Source organism: Ochotona curzoniae, unplaced genomic scaffold (genome assembly GCF_017591425.1).
Source record: "Ochotona curzoniae isolate NIBS_2020 unplaced genomic scaffold, NIBS_Ocur_1.0 contig_1014, whole genome shotgun sequence".
Taxonomy (NCBI): domain Eukaryota; kingdom Metazoa; phylum Chordata; class Mammalia; order Lagomorpha; family Ochotonidae; genus Ochotona; species Ochotona curzoniae.
In genome coordinates this window covers 23,949,696-23,966,325 of record NW_024464920.1, presented here as the reverse complement: position 1 = coordinate 23,966,325, position 16,630 = coordinate 23,949,696, and the positions used below count along the sequence as shown (strand labels likewise).

The 16,630-nt window shown below is 43.1% G+C and overlaps 1 pseudogene; it reads left to right on the top strand.

The window, feature by feature from the left end:
* Window positions 1–301: 301 nt before the first annotated feature.
* LOC121154989 lies at window positions 302–572 on the top strand (annotated as a pseudogene).
* Window positions 573–16,630: the final 16,058 nt, after the last annotated feature.

Below are 16,630 nucleotides of genomic sequence, written 5' to 3'. Positions count from 1 at the left end.
TTCTCTTCATTTAATAAAACTCATCTACCATATTCCTGTGAAATTGCTTCAACCAGATCATAGCACTCTTCCAGGAAATTCCTTCACGGTTATACAGGTACACAGTCCCACTCACAGAACAAAGTCAAAAGGGGAATGGCAGAGTTGGAAAGGGTTGTATATTGACACATGAATCTTTCCTCTGGACAGTTCTTTTCTCTTCAGACATTTGATGAACCCCTAACTCATGTTTTTAAATTAACTTGACATTGCTTGCACGGGAGCTATGTGTGTCTGATGTGGTCTTTTGTGAGATTCTGCTATGGCGGGCCAGGGCCAGAAAGTGCAGAAGGTGATGGTGCAGCCCATCTGATACCTGCAAACCAGATCTTGCATTCAGGTATGGCTGTATGAACAAGTGAACATGCAGATAGAGGGCTGCGGCATTGGTTTTGATGAATACATCAATCAACCTGTACTAGATGATGCAGAAGAAATTCATTCTAAAATGAAGTAAAGGAAACAACTGGGTGGGATCATGCTAAAAGGAGGTAATATTACTTTGTTACAAAGTGTCTCCAGCTAGAAATGATCAAGGAGGTGAGGAATTATTGAGAACCCAGTACAGTGTTTCTCCGTTTGATTTTTTGTGTGTCCTTTTATTGGGACTATAGTTCTACAACACATGTTTGTAATGTTTTGGTTACCTTTTTGTTATTACTAGAAGGCAATAAATATTGTGGGATTCTTATTAAAATTTTCATGATTAAAAAATTAAAATTAATTTGACGTGATAGTGTACTATGGGAAGCTGTCATACCTTCAACCCTTACCTCCTCAGACAAATTTCAGTGGTCCCATTACAATCAGCACATGGTCAGACTGCATTCTGCTATACTGTTCACTTCCTTGTGTGGCCAAGTATCCATCCACCCATCCCTTCAAAAATCCTGCTTTCTTGGTCAAATTTGGATCACACTGCAGGAGACTCCTGCAAGGTAGCACAGCATCCAGGCTCCTATTTGCTCCAGTATCCTTTGGGACATCAGGTAACAGTCCCCAGTCCCCACTAATTTACTATGCAGAGCAAAAAGCTCTCTTGAATTTCATTCTTCCCTTCTTAACCATAACCTCACCATGGAAGAGGAAAGATCCTCTCTTCACAAAAAAACAAGAAGTGCAATGTTGAAGTCCAAGAGACATTACACCTGAGCAAAACATACTGATCTCCCAGCATATGGAAATGGTGAAGGTCTATTTTCACTTCAACTGCAACGTTTCCTATCTTGTCCTTACTTGTCCGTTCCCCATCCCTGAACCATACATAGGTCCCTCAGTCAAACTCAGTCAGGAGTTCCTCGAAGGCAGTGATTGTGCTGGTTTTTCTCTGCCCCTTTAGACACTAACGCGGTACCAGACACAGAAGCAGGGGGAAAAGGAAGAGGATTTGGATGGAGGGTCCTTTTGCCAGCCTTGGTGGTCACACCACATTGGTAAACAATTCTCCAGGTCTAAGTAATTCCAGACTTCCAGGGATCCCTTGCCAGATCCTAAAACCATCTGAGAGATGAGCTGTGGCAAATACGAAAGAAGACGCAATACTTAGGCTTCGACTTTCCCACACCTGGATACAGTTTGATTTCACTACCTTTATTTAATCTCAAATGTATAAAGCTTTAAAGTCTTGTGATTTGATTATACATCAAAATAACGACTTTGTCATGATGTTTTTATGCTCCTCTTTACCAACAAGAGAGCAAGTTCTGCTCTCATAATTGTATCTATCACACTTGGCTGGGAAAAGCATGATGCTTACTTAAAATAAAGGGGAGATATTTTGGAAGTTATGGTCAGGAAAAAGAATTCCTTTTTAAGTATTTGCAATTTTATATGTAATTTTAAGCCAAAAGTTTACAGAAATAAGTTTAGTTTTTATAGGTCATTTAGCCAGCTTTCCCTATGCATAGCACCTTGCATAATCAGTATAATTATCAAAAGTAAGAAATTAACATTGGTACAACATCACGCTTACTTGGAGCCTTACTTAAACAATTTTCACCAGTTTTTCCACTAGTATCTTTTCCAGGATTCCATACTGTGTTTTGGTGTCACTTCCTCTTGAGTTTCCCTAAATTGTGATAGTTCCTTAGTCTCTCCTTGATTCTCACAGGCACCAATACTTTTGAAGATAAGTGATATTTTGTAGGCTGCTGCTCAGTTTGTGTTCGCCTGATGAATTCACATGATTAGATTATTCTTTGATTTTTTTTTAAAGCATATTTCCACAGAAGCAAATGGTTCATCCAATCTATCTTGCCAGAGGGCCTGAAAGATTCTATCGTATTTCTGGTTACATTAACCTAGTGTTGTCCTGCATCTGCTATCGAGTGCCTGGGTTTGACTCTCTGGTTTGTTACTGATGTGTATCCCAGAAAGCAGCCGGTAATAGATAGCACAGGTGGTTGAGTGCCTGCACTCAAGTAGAGATCCAGACTGTGTTCCTGACTCTGCTTCATCCTGGCCCTGCCACAGTTTTTGGAAGCATCGGGGGAGTAACCATGCAGATGGGACTTTTATCTCTTATGACTCTCTCTCAAATAAGTCAATTAGATTTTTAAAAATAAGTTGGTCCCTAGTATGGTGATGTTGGAATGAAGCATGGACTTTATGAGGAGATTTTAGGGTCTAGCACCAGGGCATAGCAGGTAAGCCTCTGCCTGCCTTGCCGGCATCCAACATGGACACTGGTTAGAGTCCTAGCTGCTCCATTTCTGAATCACTCCCTTCTAATGTGCCTCTGAAAGCAGTGGAAGATGGTCCAAGCTCTTGGGTTCCTGTAACTACATGGCGCACATGCAAGAAGTTCCTGGATCCTGGCTTTGGTCTGGCCCAGCCCAGCTGATGCACCCATTGAGGAGTGAATCAGTGGCTAGAAGATCAATCTCTCTCTCTCTCTTTCTCTGTCTCATCTATATGTCTCTTTCCCTCTCTGTAACTCTGCCTTTTAAATAAATCTTTTTAAAATTGGAGGTGTCAGAATTCAAAGTAACATCAGCTAAAACTCACTAATCCACAATTCAGCCCTGAAAGCTTTTTCTAATTTGAAACACACAGAAAAACAGACATCAAGTCTAAGATTCACTCCCATCTGCCTGGAACAGCAACTTACTGGGGCTGAAGCCAAGGTCCAATAATTTAATCTAGCACTCCATGGGGTTGGCAGGAGCCCAACAGCTGGAGTTATCACCACTACTCCCAGAGACCTCATCAGCAGGAAACTGGAATCAGGAATGCAGTTGGGCAGATATGTGGGCATCCTAACCGGCATTTGAACCAAATGCCTACCCCAAAAGGAAAAACTTTTAAAAGGAAATAAGCTGTATTATTCATGCACATTGCTTCATACAATCAGCATCTAGGAGCCCAACACTTAGTAGGAGCCCAAAAAATATTGGTTAATTAAATGCTCCATGAATGAACTCATCAATGACCACAGCTGTGACAAAAGAGGAAGAATTTCTCACAAGAATGTAACAGTAATATGATGTCCTTGGAGGATTTGTGAAGCAGAGCCTGGATTGGAGAGAAAATTGTTCTTCCTATTTCAGAGATTGGAAGGAGTAGTCCTAGAGACTATAAAGGAGGATCTGCTCTCTCTCCCCATTTGTTCCCCTGGAAAAAACGCCCTTCAAAGCAGGCACTGTGGCACAGCACGTGGAGCCTCCCCATGTGACCCCAGCATCACATCCCAAAGGGGGAGGCCAATCCAGCTTCCTGCTGACACGCCTACGTAAGCAAGAAGATGGACAAATTCTCTCTGTATATGTGCCTTGCCAGTAAAAATAAATCTTTAAAAAAGATGGAGGAAGAGAAGGTGGTTCAAATATTTGGCCTCTGCATGTACCCAGGAGACAAAGGCTGGAGTTGCTGGCTCCTGGCTTCGGCCCGAGCCACACCTGGTTGGTGAGGCTGTTTTGGGTAAAACTAGCAGATAGAAAATCTCTCTCTCCTATCACTCTGCTTTTTAGGGGATCTTTTTGTTTTGTTTTTGGGGGGGGGGTGTAGATTTTTTTATTCAAAAGCCACAGTTACAGAGAGGGCAAGAGACAAGAGAGCTTTCATCTTCTGGTTCACACCAATAGCCAGAGGCAGGACTGGAGCCAAGAGCTTCATCCATGCATAGATGCAGGGGCCCAAGGCACACCCTGCAAGGTAGAGCTAATAGCTCAAGTATTCAGGTCCCCACTACACATGTGAAAGAACTGGACTGAGGTCCTGGCTTTGGTCTTGCTGTGTCGAGTAGTTGGGGAGTGAACCAGCAGATGGAAGAGGGAAGATCTCTATATGGTCTCTCCTCTCCCTGTCAAAAAAATGATTAAATACATTTAAATAAAAAATAATTATTCCATGGTGTTTTATTTAATAGTGGCTTCAAAAAAGTGTGACACAAATTTGATAAGCCTAATTTCCCTTCTCTTCAATGCAATAATGATTCAGAATAATGTATTATATGTTGTACTCAGAATTGGAAAAGAGTGAGGCTCCAAACAGAGAAAAGGAAATGCTGATTGTCTGATTTGATCAACTTATACTACATACACGTAGTATATTATAAGTATATTACAAGGCATCCCACATATACAAGTATTACACATTTGAAAAATTAAACTAAAGGCAAAAAGGACATGGGATCTCTGTTTTTAAAAGGTGGTTGTAGGGATAGTCTTAGCACAGGTTGGGCAACCATTTGGGGATGCCCACCTCTGCTTCTGATTCCTGTTAATGTGCACCCTGGGAGGCAGAAGGCTATAGCTCAGATAGTTGGGTCCCTGCCAGCCATGTGGGAGATTCAGATCAAGTTCCTGGGTTCTGCCCAGCTGTTTCAGGCTTCTGGAAAATTAAACAGCAGATAGAAAAATCAATCCATCTCTGTATGTGTGTTTGTATTGGTATGTGTGTGTCTGTTCCCCTTTCAAAGAAATGAAGATGAACAAAAGAATTTTTGGGTAAAAGGGAAACATTTAATAGCTGACAAGGGAAGTCCCAGGTCCTCAGCTAAACGAAATGAAAGGAAACTTGGACGCATTTGGCTTGGGACAGATTTTTGCTTCCTGGCTATGCCCATTTCTGATGATGCGATTCTTGACAATTACTTAAAGGCTCTTAAATTCCCACAGTGTTGTACCTAACAAGTGTTGTACCTAACAAGATAGTGGATGCAAAAATGCCTGGCACAAACACGATTTCTCTTCCTTTCCTCCAAAAGTATGCTTGAGTCGACAGAAAAAGAAGGCACAGATGTGAAAATGAGTAAGAATCATGTTTTTCTGTTTCATTCCCTCCTATTTTTTTTTTCTAGCTCAGAAGAGAATGTCAGACCAAAGAAGATCAAAAAATCCTTGGAGTGAGCATCAATGATGAAAATATTCAAATTGCATCGATGTTTTCTAAGCAGAAAGCTGAGGGGGAACTCCAGGACCAATAAATGGATTCTTTTCATGTGCAAGTGTTGCAGACTTTACTGTTTGCTGTGCTACTTCTGAGGAAATTACAAGGAGGTCTTCTAGGAGGGAGCTTTCCCATTTCCCAGCATGAATTACATAACTCTGTTTATAGCTCAGGGAGTCCCAGCCCTAAGAGAGCCCACTAAATGTCCTGTACTAATTACACCTCTTCACTCTCACTCTCATTATGGTGTTACTATTTGTATTTATTTGAAAGACAGAGAGATACAGAGAGAAAGACAAACAGATACACATTGGGGTGAGAAAGGGTGTGCGGATCTGTCTACTAAATCACTACTTAAGTGCTCACAACAAAGTCGGTCCAGGCCAAACCTGGGAACCTGGAAATTCACCTGGGACTCCCACATGTGTAGCAGGATCCAGATATCTGAACCATTATCCACTGCTTCCCACGATGTATGAGGAAGAGGTTGGATCAAAAGTGGAGTAGCCAGGCTTGAAATAGGCACTCTGATATGGCAGGCAGGCATCCCAAGGGGCAGCATAATCCACTGTACTACAACACACACCCCAACTGTTATTATTTTAAACATGTGTCTTATGAATATTATTAGTTAATGATGCTATCAATAGGGATAAGTGGCTGTAAGGGATTTGGGTGCAACATGAGAACAGTATGTACACACACAGACTCCCACACACAGATTCTGGCTCAATGTCATCTGTAACCATTACTTAGGGCAAATGAATTACATTGTGTCATTGGCAGAAGTCAAAAGTAACATTGCCTTAAGAACAATAACCTTGCAAACATGGGTGGTAAGAAAAGCAAGGAGATGACTACCACAGAGCCAGCACAGTGACTGCCTCCAGAGGTGAAGGAAAGGGCCGTGGGAGACAAGGTAAACCAGGGAGGGGCTGGCCAAGTTCCATTTCTGGATGGAGGGTGTCCTCCCTGTAATTACACCGCACATTTGTGTTTGTATATTCTATGTTATAATTGTAAAGGTTTCAAAAAATGAAAATAGCCCACCCTCACTGAGGCAATTACACTGTGCTGCAAATTTTAGAGCTCCCTATGTAACTGTTATCTCCCTGGCTCAATCCCATGCTCCCACCAGACACCGCTATTTGGGAGAGGAAAAGAAAAGGGTTGGTTTTGGGGTAACCCTATGTGGACAGTTGTTAATACTGCTCACAGAGGACATGCGAGGAATACATCTGGAGTATCTATTTTGGGGTTTTTATTTCCAATTTACTATACTTGAAAAAGCAGAAAGAGGGAGCTATATCTGCTGGCTTACTCCCGCACACCCTGGGCTAGGCCAGGCCAAAGCTGGAAGCTGGGAGCTCAATCTGAGCCTCTCACGTAGATAGCAGGGATCTAAGTACTGGAATAAACACCTGCTCCTTCCCAGGAAGCTGGAATCAGGAGATGGAAGCAGAGCTCAAACCCAGGCATTAGTGGAGGACACCAGCACTCCAGGAGACATGGCTTTTTTTATGTCTACACACTTGGTTAGGGTGAGAAGGCTTAAGGACTGGGGGAAAGTTGGTGAGACCTTCTTTCCACACTTTCTTTTCCTTCTTCCTGTGGAAAAGTTAAGGGGAGAAGCCACACCCAGTCTCCCAAACATCTCAGCATCCGAGGGTGGGGTACGGCCACCCAGTGTCATCCCAGGGAGCATCCCAATGTGGAGCATGTTCTGAGAGTACTACTCAAGTGGTGCCTGTAGTTCTGAAATGCTGCTGAACTCGCCAATCCAAAGATGAGGAAATCCTACCAAGGTCCATTGGCTGATATAGTCCAGCTTAGAGTGTCCATTCACCCAGATATTTGCTGTCAACACTTGCCTGGGGGAGTTGACCAATTTGTTCTGGCCTCCTTACTCTGCTATGGTACCAGATGTCTTCTGTAGACTCCATTGGATTTTCAGGCGACATCTTGACCGTTGTGCCAAACGCCTGCCTCATGTTTTTAAGTCTAATTATCCTAGAACCTGAATTCTGAGGCGCCATAAGATACAAGAATATTTTCCAAGAAAAAGCCCATGAATCTGAGTCATCAGGCACCATGAAAAGATGGGCTTTTGAAATCATCAGAAAAAGTAGCAAACTTGCTAAGAGTTATAACAAACTCAGTTCTCCAGTTCAGGGCATAGCAGAGTTCCTGTGTGGAGAAAATTCCTCCTGTGTTTGGCATTTGGAGTGACTCACCCAGGAAAACATCCACTGCGTGCAGCAAAGAGGAAATGAATCATGGAAGCTTCTAACCTTTGCCCTTGTCATCGCTGCTCAGGGAAACCACCCACAGACAGTCTCAACAGAGCTGGAGACAGGGCAGTCAAACAAGGAGCACAGAGTGATGCAAGGCCATTGGCAGGAGGCAAGGCAGTGCACAAGAACGTACTCTGGGATTGCAAAACATGGGACAAACATTGATTTTATGACACAAAAACTTGGAAGAGTACAATTTGCCAGTGCCCACTGATATGTTGTGTTATGCAGTAGTCTCAGTTCCTTGAACATGACCTGGGGTCAGGGGGCCTATGGGAGCTGTAAGGAGCAGAACAATGACTTTTGAGTCTCCAGTGCAAAGCTGGCATTTGGAGAATTTGCTTGGCTTGCTTCGAGGAAGTAGACCAAAATAATGTCAGGATGAAACGCAGAATGGGTTGAGTAGAGCTACTCGCATTTGAGGATTCTGAAAAGGCAGTGCACTTACAACAACTAGTCCAGGGCACTAATGCAATCTGGAGAATTATCTCTATCCAGAATGTAATCACCAGTTCTTGTTTTTTTTATTGTTGTTGTTTGTTTTGTTTTGTTTTGTTTTTTAATGAGAGGTAAGAAAACCAATAGAAAGCTCTCATATCTTCAGGTTTCATCCCCAAAAGCCCATGGAGCTGTGGAGCCCTAAAGCTGACAGTTGGAACTCATTCAGGGTCTCTAACATGGGAGGCAGAGACTCAAATAGTTGAGACATCACCACTGGTTCTTGGGGTCCACATTGTCAAGAGAACAAAATCAGGAGCCAGAACCCAGAGTCAAACCCAAGCACTCTGATGTGTGGTGCAGGGAACCCGACTGGCCTCTTACCTGCTGGGCCAAATGTCCACTCCAGATTTCAGCCTTAAACAGAATCAAAATTCCTTCTCTATACTAATCTGAAAACCAAATATAACCCATCCAAAGCATGTGCTGAATAGTAAACAAATACTTACAAAGGACAAGAAGTAAAACCACTAACTGTGTACATCACCGACTGCTTCTCTGCTCACACTTCAGTGGCAAGAAAATTAGGCAACTGCTGCTGGGTTTCAGAGTTCAAAATCATCTCCCTTATCTCAAAATGAGTTTTCAATGTAATTTCTGCATCCTTATAACTCTACAAATGATAGTACATTTTCCTAAATACCTTATCCGAAAAGAACACACCCTAACTCAAACAACAGGCCAAATAAACTGGGCTGAAAATTCCTGTCCTGTCCATTTAAGAAAGTGGAATATGCCACAATTTAATTCAGACTTCCCTTTTGTAACTCAGGCTGAGAGGACATCAGATGCTGGATAGTACTCTGGTGTTAGCTAAAAAATAAAAATTAAGGTGACTTTAGAACCTCTCCTGTCTCTTCCGCTCCCACTTCCCAATCAGGGCACTTTCACAGTCTCGCTTGGTACCCACTCCTACATCATTCTTCTTTATTAAATTAGAGAAAGGACATTAATCATCAGCAGGCACACAGACAGCATTTATCGGTCCACACCCTACTTACTTCTGCCCTCAGCATTTACTGATGGAAATGGAAATGATTTCCTCCCCTCCTATAGCGCAGAATCACAGCACGATCCTCTGCACGGTTCAATGAATTACACACAATTAGCATTAGGGAGTACCAGAACTATCTTTCCACTCCCTCAAGAACTTCCATCCCCATTCCTATCAGCATTTCAGCTAATGAACTGGCAACCTAACACAAAAATAGAGAGAGATTTTAAACTATCATCCACACCGTACTTAGGAGATGCCAGGTACGCTGTTAAATTTTGAGTCATTAATCTTTTTCACCTCCACAAGAGCCATTTTGGGTAGGTTGTGTTTTCATCTCCAAATTACAAATGGGAATCTACAGTGAGCAAGAACGGATGAACTGCCCAAATCAAGGCAGTATGTGAAGGAGCTAGGATTTAAGTCCAAGGTGTTCATCTCCAGATTTCACCTACAGTTCACAAATATTCAAAAGAAAAGTCTGTCTGTAATGAGCAAGTACAGACTTTTCTCCTTAAGCAATACAGCAAAATAATGATTAATATATTGTTTACATTTTTACATATTTTAACTAATGTAGATTGTTTAAAACATACAGCGGGATATGTATGCAAACACTACTCCTTTTTATATAAGGGATTTGAGCCCTCTCAGATGTTGGCATCCTTTTGGGGGAGGACGAGTCCCAGAGCCAGTCTTCAAGGCTATCAGGGGATGAGTGTAATCACAGTAGGCAGTAGAGGGGAAACATTACAAAGTCTTATTTCTACATGAACACCTCACCTGTCATTTGTAAATCTTGTATATTTCCCCCTAACGTGTAAGAGATGAGCCAGGAAGAAGGAAAGATAGCAGCAGAGTCCTCAGAATTTCGAGCCTGATCTCCCTATTCCTTGATAATGGGGAATTTGACCTTTGAGGAAAGGCGATCTTTCAAGCTTGACCAATAAAAGCTCCATCAGAAACACCTCATCAAGCACACACTGAAAGGGGCCGATTGAGTTCAGCTTCTCATTTGGAATTAATCTTCTGACCTTCTGCTGGAAACAACAGGAAAGACAAAACAAATCACTCTCAGATTCTGCCACCATTTTTAACCTGAACTAACCTATCAACAATGTATTGAGCATCTGGCATTGCATTAGGATAAGGCAATCACTGCAGAATTAGACTGTTCTTAATAAACACACATTCCCTATTCCTTGCCACTGAGTAGTTATGTAGTCTATTGTGGATATAGAGAACAGGTGGCTTCTGATTAGCACCTCATTTTATTCAAAACTGTTTTTCAAAATTCAACATCTTGGGCCAGCACAATGGCTCAATTGGCTAATCCTCTGCATGCCAATACTGGCATCCTATATTGGCACCACTTTATATCCCAGCTACTCAACTTCCCATCCAGGAGCCAGGATTCAGGAACTTCAGCTCCCTGCTTACAGCCTGGGAGGGCAGTGGAGGACAGCCCAGGGCTTTGGAACCCTGCACCCATGTGGGAGACCCAGAAGAGCCTCCTGGCTCTTTGGATCAGCTCAGCTCCAGCCGTTGCAGTCATTTGAGGTGTGAATCAGCAGACAGAGGATCAATCTCTCTCTTGCTCTGTAAACCCGCCTTTCCAATAAAAATAAATGTAAATTTTTTTTTAAAAAAAATCACCACTTCAGAGATTGCTTCTTTAGGCGGATTTGGGTTCTAACAATGGGAAGAGACATAGGATGTTCCCAAGTCAACTCAACTTTTAGATTTCAAAAGAGAATTGCAGTAGTTGGAAAAATTACTTTAAGATTTATTTATTTTTATTGGAAAGTCAGATGTACAGAAAGAGGAGAAACAGAGAAGATCTTGCATCTGATGATTCACTCCCCAAGTGACTGCAGCAGCCGGAGCTGAGCCCATCCGAAGCCAGGAGCTTTCTCCACCCACATGGGTGCAGGGTCCCAGTGTTCTGGGCCATTCTCGACTGTTTTCCCAAGCCACAATCAGGGAGTTGGGTGGGAAATGGGGCTGCTGGGATTAGAACTGGCTCCCATACAGGATCCCAGTGCATTCAAGGTGAGCACTTTAGCCGCTAGGTCACTGTGCCATGCCCATAAGACAATATTAATGTCAATTATTATATATCATATTCTAACTGGCAGTGATAGACTTGTATATGGAGAATTACCAAAATTTGCTCAAATTAATTTTCACTATTGGAAAGGCATAAGTGCTTTCTGAGTGAAACGGAGAAACCCACAAGGAAAGTTAAAAAACAAACCTTCATTCTGAGTCTTACCAACGAGAGACCAAAAATGCAAAACCAATCTCACTCTATCACAAGCCATAGGAAATCAAGTGGGGGGAGGAAGAAGGCAAGGGGAATAAAAAACAAAACAAGGCAATGAGAAAATTGCCAAGTTCTCACAGAATCTACAGAGCATGGGAGGAGGGAGCATAGAGGCCCACAGAAAAAGAATCAGGAAGGAAACTGTGGGAAAATGCGAAAGCGCCTTGAGGAGGAGCCAAGTTCTAGTGGGTGGGAGAGACGAAATGACAACATCCCCTGGCCGCTGGAGCTCTGAAAAGAGTCAGGAGTCCAGCAGAGGCCTTGGAGAGCAAGGGGCTGGTGGCTGAGGGAACCTGAGCAGCCACCTCCCTGGCATCACAGCAATGAGGTGACCGTTCACCCAACCGTGCCTGTGAACGGCAGCGAACGTAACAACAAAGACCGAGTTCTCACGTAGTTTTTCTCAGCTGCTCTGCTAGGAGGCTGAGTGGCAACAATGGCCACGTGATGAAAACTGAAGGCCGGAGGCAAGAAGTGAAACTGGCCCTGGGAGAAGCCACTGCCTGTGGCATCAGGATTCCATATGGCGCTGGTTCAGGTTCTAGCTGTTCCATTTCTGATCCAGCTCCCTGCTAATGTGCTTGAGAAAGTAGTGGAAGCTGGCCCAAGGCCTCGGACCCCTGCATCAGACTTGTAGGAAGTTCCTGACTCCTGGCTTGGGACCAGCTCAGCTCCAGCCACTGTGGCCATTTGGGAAATGAACCAAATGATGGAAGATCTTTCTCACTCTGTCTTTCAAAGAAATCAGTAACTAGAGCTTTGCAAAGAAGAAAAAAATGACTCCACTAACTCTTGGCAGCTGGAAGTATGGAGATGTGACAGATAATTCGGGTCCTCCCCACGCCATCTCAGAGTGCTATGGCCTGTCTGCGCTGGGCTTTGAGGGTTCATCAAGCCTTGGCAGGTGCCTCTGGCTGCCAGATTCCTAAGACAGTCAGACTTCCCAGTGAAGTCCAAAGAAGCAGGAGGAAAATCATTACCTTGCAAATAGCCTTCTCACCCTGTTTGTTTATTTCAGAGGCAGAGAGAGGAATAGGAAGACTCACCTTCCATCTGCTGGTTCACTCCCCAGTGCCTGCAACAGTCAGGACTGGCCTAGTCAAAGCAGCTGGGAACTCCGTGTAGGTCTTCCAACAGGTAGCAGGCACCCAAGTGCTTGAGTCCTACCCATGGCCTCTCAGGAGCTGCAGTGGTGCATCACTGGACTTGGGAGCTGCCGCGAGGAGTGGAACCCAGGTTCTCAGACATGAGGGGGTACATTTTAACTACCATGCCACATGCATGACTCATTTCTTTGCCACTTGGGTGAAAGAATAAAGTTACAGATTTTGCTATCTGGAAAGACATATTAACCTGCCAACATGACACTTCCACCAGGATATATCCAGACACCTGGAACTTAACCCAGAAAGGAACTCAAGACCTTCCCTAAGCTCCCCGCCAAAACACCTTGGCTGCACCTGACGCCTCATCCTTTCCTTTCGGGACAGGTCCATCCTTCCTCAGGCTCTGACACCCCACAGCCAGTCTATCAGCAGAAGCTGCTGGCTCAGCATCAGCAGGTGCCCAGACCCCCACTACTACTTACTTCCTCCATCTCTACTCACTGGCATTCTCACAATTAATTAACTAAACTTAAAAAAAAAAAAAAAGGCAAAGCACCTCTCTGTTGAAGGTCTTTAACGATATCCACCCTTGCCTAGAATCCAAGCTAAATTCCGACAAAGGTCTAATTGGGCCTTCTCCCTTCACCCCGACCCCCACCCAGAACCTCTCCCACCTCCTCCATCTCCGCTTGCCTTACTCCTCACTCCATCCACAACAGGCCTCCATTCACTTTTCCAAAACTGATAAACCTACCAAGAGTTGCCTGACTTAGGAACTAAAAAGACAGGAAACAGGGTAGAAATGCTTCCCAGCAGTGAAGATCCCACATTGTCGTGCTTGGATTTGAATCCCAGATCCACTCCCACTTTCAGCTCCTTGTTACTCTGCACACAGGACCAAGTGATGGCTCCAGCAGCTGGGACCCCACCACCCATGTGGGAGACCTGGATTAAGTTCTTAGCTTGCAGCTTTGACCTGGTCCTATCTCAGTCGTCAAAGACATTTGGGAAGTAAACCAGATAATGGGAGACTTTTTTATTTCTGTCTCTCTTGCTTGCTTACTCTCTCTCAAATAAGTTAAAAAAAAAAAAGTGCCTTATACTTATTTTTAGGTGTATTTTATTTACTTCAAAGGTAATGTGACAGAGATCAACCCACGCCCCTGACCTCCCAGCTCACCCCAAATGACTACAATGGCTGGAATTGGGCCAGGTTAGAGCCCAGATCCTGGAACCACATCCAGGTCTCCTGCGTGAGTGGCAGGAGCCCGAGCACTTAAGCACGTGGGCCATCTTCTACCTCGTTCCCACGCACACTAGCTGGGAGCTAGAACAGAAGTAGCGCAGCCAATGCTCAAACAAGTACTCCAGTATGGGAGGTTAGCGTTTGCACCGTACCATAAATATGTTTGTATTTGAAAATACATATTTTAAAATGTTTTAGTATAAATACAAATGTTTTAGTATAAAAAATAGTTCCAATACCGATATTAGCAATGACTTGTTACTTATCTGAATCCACTCTAGCTGAGCACCCTGTATTTTATCTGGCAAGCTTCCGCACACAGTCACTTGAGGTCCTTGTACTGCTTGTTCCTGCCGCCAGAGATCCCCTGGCTCTGACATTTGTGTGCTTTACTCTCACCTCCTTTAATCCTTTGCTTAAATGCCACCTGCTTGGTGAGGCTGATTCCAGCTCCCTGAGAAAGTATCTCCTGACACTTGCTATCCCACTTCTCTGCTTGATTTACACTAGAGCATCATTCCCTTCCTGGACTGGATCTCTCCAAATGGAGGGGGCTAGACTCCATCAGGTAAGACTTCCTGTTTGCATTGTTTTTGCTGTACGGATTCAATTGTTATCAAATCCTTAGCACCCAAAACAGCACGTGACACCTCACACACCATCATCAGTGAATGTGGGACAAATGGCTCAGCAGATCACCTTGGAAAGCTGTTAATGAAACAGTCTTCATCAAATCACTGATTCCAGGATTTTAACCTTTTGCACTCCACCCATTTTGTAACCCCTAACAGAAACTCACCTTCTCCCAATAAAAAAATAATATATATATATGGACTACTGGTATTGGCTATCCACAACAAATTATTTCATATTGATTTAAATATGAAAACGTGAGGCTGGTACCATGGCTTAATCCACTACCTTCAAGTGCCAGGATACCATACAGGCAATGGTTCTAGTCTTGCTGCTCCACTTCCCATGCAGCTTGCTGGTGGTGGCCTAGGGAAGCATGGAAGATGGCCCAGAACCCTGGGTGCACTCCTGTGGGAGACCTGGAGGAGGCTCCTAGCTTCAGATGAGATGAGCTCCACCAGTGGCTGCCATTCAGAGAGTGAACCAGTTATAGAAAAGCTTTCTCTGTGTCTGTCCTTCTCTCCATAAATCTACCTTTCAAGTAAAAATAAATCTTTGAAAAATCTAAAATGTGAATACTTCAAACTTCACAAAAAGAATTTAGTTTACTTTACTTAGTGCTTTATGTTTTATAAAATATTTTCACTCATAAATCCCAATAGAAACTTTAAGGGCAATTAAATCAGACTCAAAAGGAATAAACAATTTCACAATGGAAAATTTTGTATTTTGTGATCATAACTACATGTGCAAAAACAGTAATATCCATAATTCAGCACAGTCCTTACTATAATTCAACTCCTGAAAGTGTTCTCTTTACCCAGCTGAAACTGCTGATATTTCAAAAAATGTCTTGTGAGGCACTTGGCACTGTGGCACAGCAGGTAAAGCTGCTGCCTATGGCGCCAGTATCCCATATGGATACCAGTTCAATCAGCTCCTAGCTGTTCCAGTTCCAATCCAACTCCCTGCTAATGCACCCAGGAAAACAGAGGACAATGGCCCAAACAGTTGGGTTCCTGTACCTACAGGGAAGATCTAGAAGAAGCTCTTGGCTCCAGGCTTTGAAGCAGCCTGGTTCTAGATGTTGCAGTCATTTAGGGAGTGATCCACCAGGTAGAAGATCTTTCTCTGGCTCGCTCTCTCTCTCTTTACTGGTGCCTTTAAAATAATTGTTTTAAACAAAATTCTCAGAAAAAATAAGTTGTGAAAACATAAACACCTTGACTAAGTACATACACACACACACACACACAGCATGTACACATGGTTTTAAGAGAAATAGCCTGTATCACATATTCTAAATAAGGCCACTCCAACGAACAATTAAGCTTGTTTCAATTTAATAATCAAAGTTTCATCATTGTTCATATTAGAACATGAGAAACATACTTCAAAGTCAATGGCAATCTAATTTTTTTCCATTTTAAAAATTATTTTATGACACAGTTCCATATGGTCTGGGATTTCCCACCCTCTCATGCAAGTTCCCTCCCCTTCAAAACACTGATTTCCTCTAGTGTTACAATAGTACAGTCCTTCACAAACAGTTATCAGTCCATCATTGTGCTTTTTAAGTGTATCTTGACATTGTGGGCATGGACAACAGCAGAGAGTCCAGCATCCTATTGTCAAGATACATTCAACAGTTTCATTGGGAGTCCATCTTTGACCTGTACGTTTTAATGCATACTGCATTGTATTCTCACATCTGGATATGATAGTCTCCATTACACAGTTACTATACATCCCCATAAATGAAAAACCACAAAACAAAATTAACAATGGGAAGAAAACAGAAATTCGCAATGCCATGAAGTTAAATAACATGCTACTGAATGACTAATGTGTCGCTGAAGAAACAAAAAAGAAAATCGAGAACCTTCTTGAAGAAATAACACTACTGTATGACCTATGAGTCAATGAAGAATTTGAGAAAAAGCAACTGTTCTGAAAAAAAAAGGAAAATAATTTCCAGAGAGGAATAGTCACTTGGAAACAACTCATTCTACTTCGACAATCAGCTGTCTTGAGTGCTTCCAGAAAAGTCCAGGGAGCAGGGTCCTCAGCCTCTGTGGCTTGTGGGAAGCACCTGGAGAGCCTTAA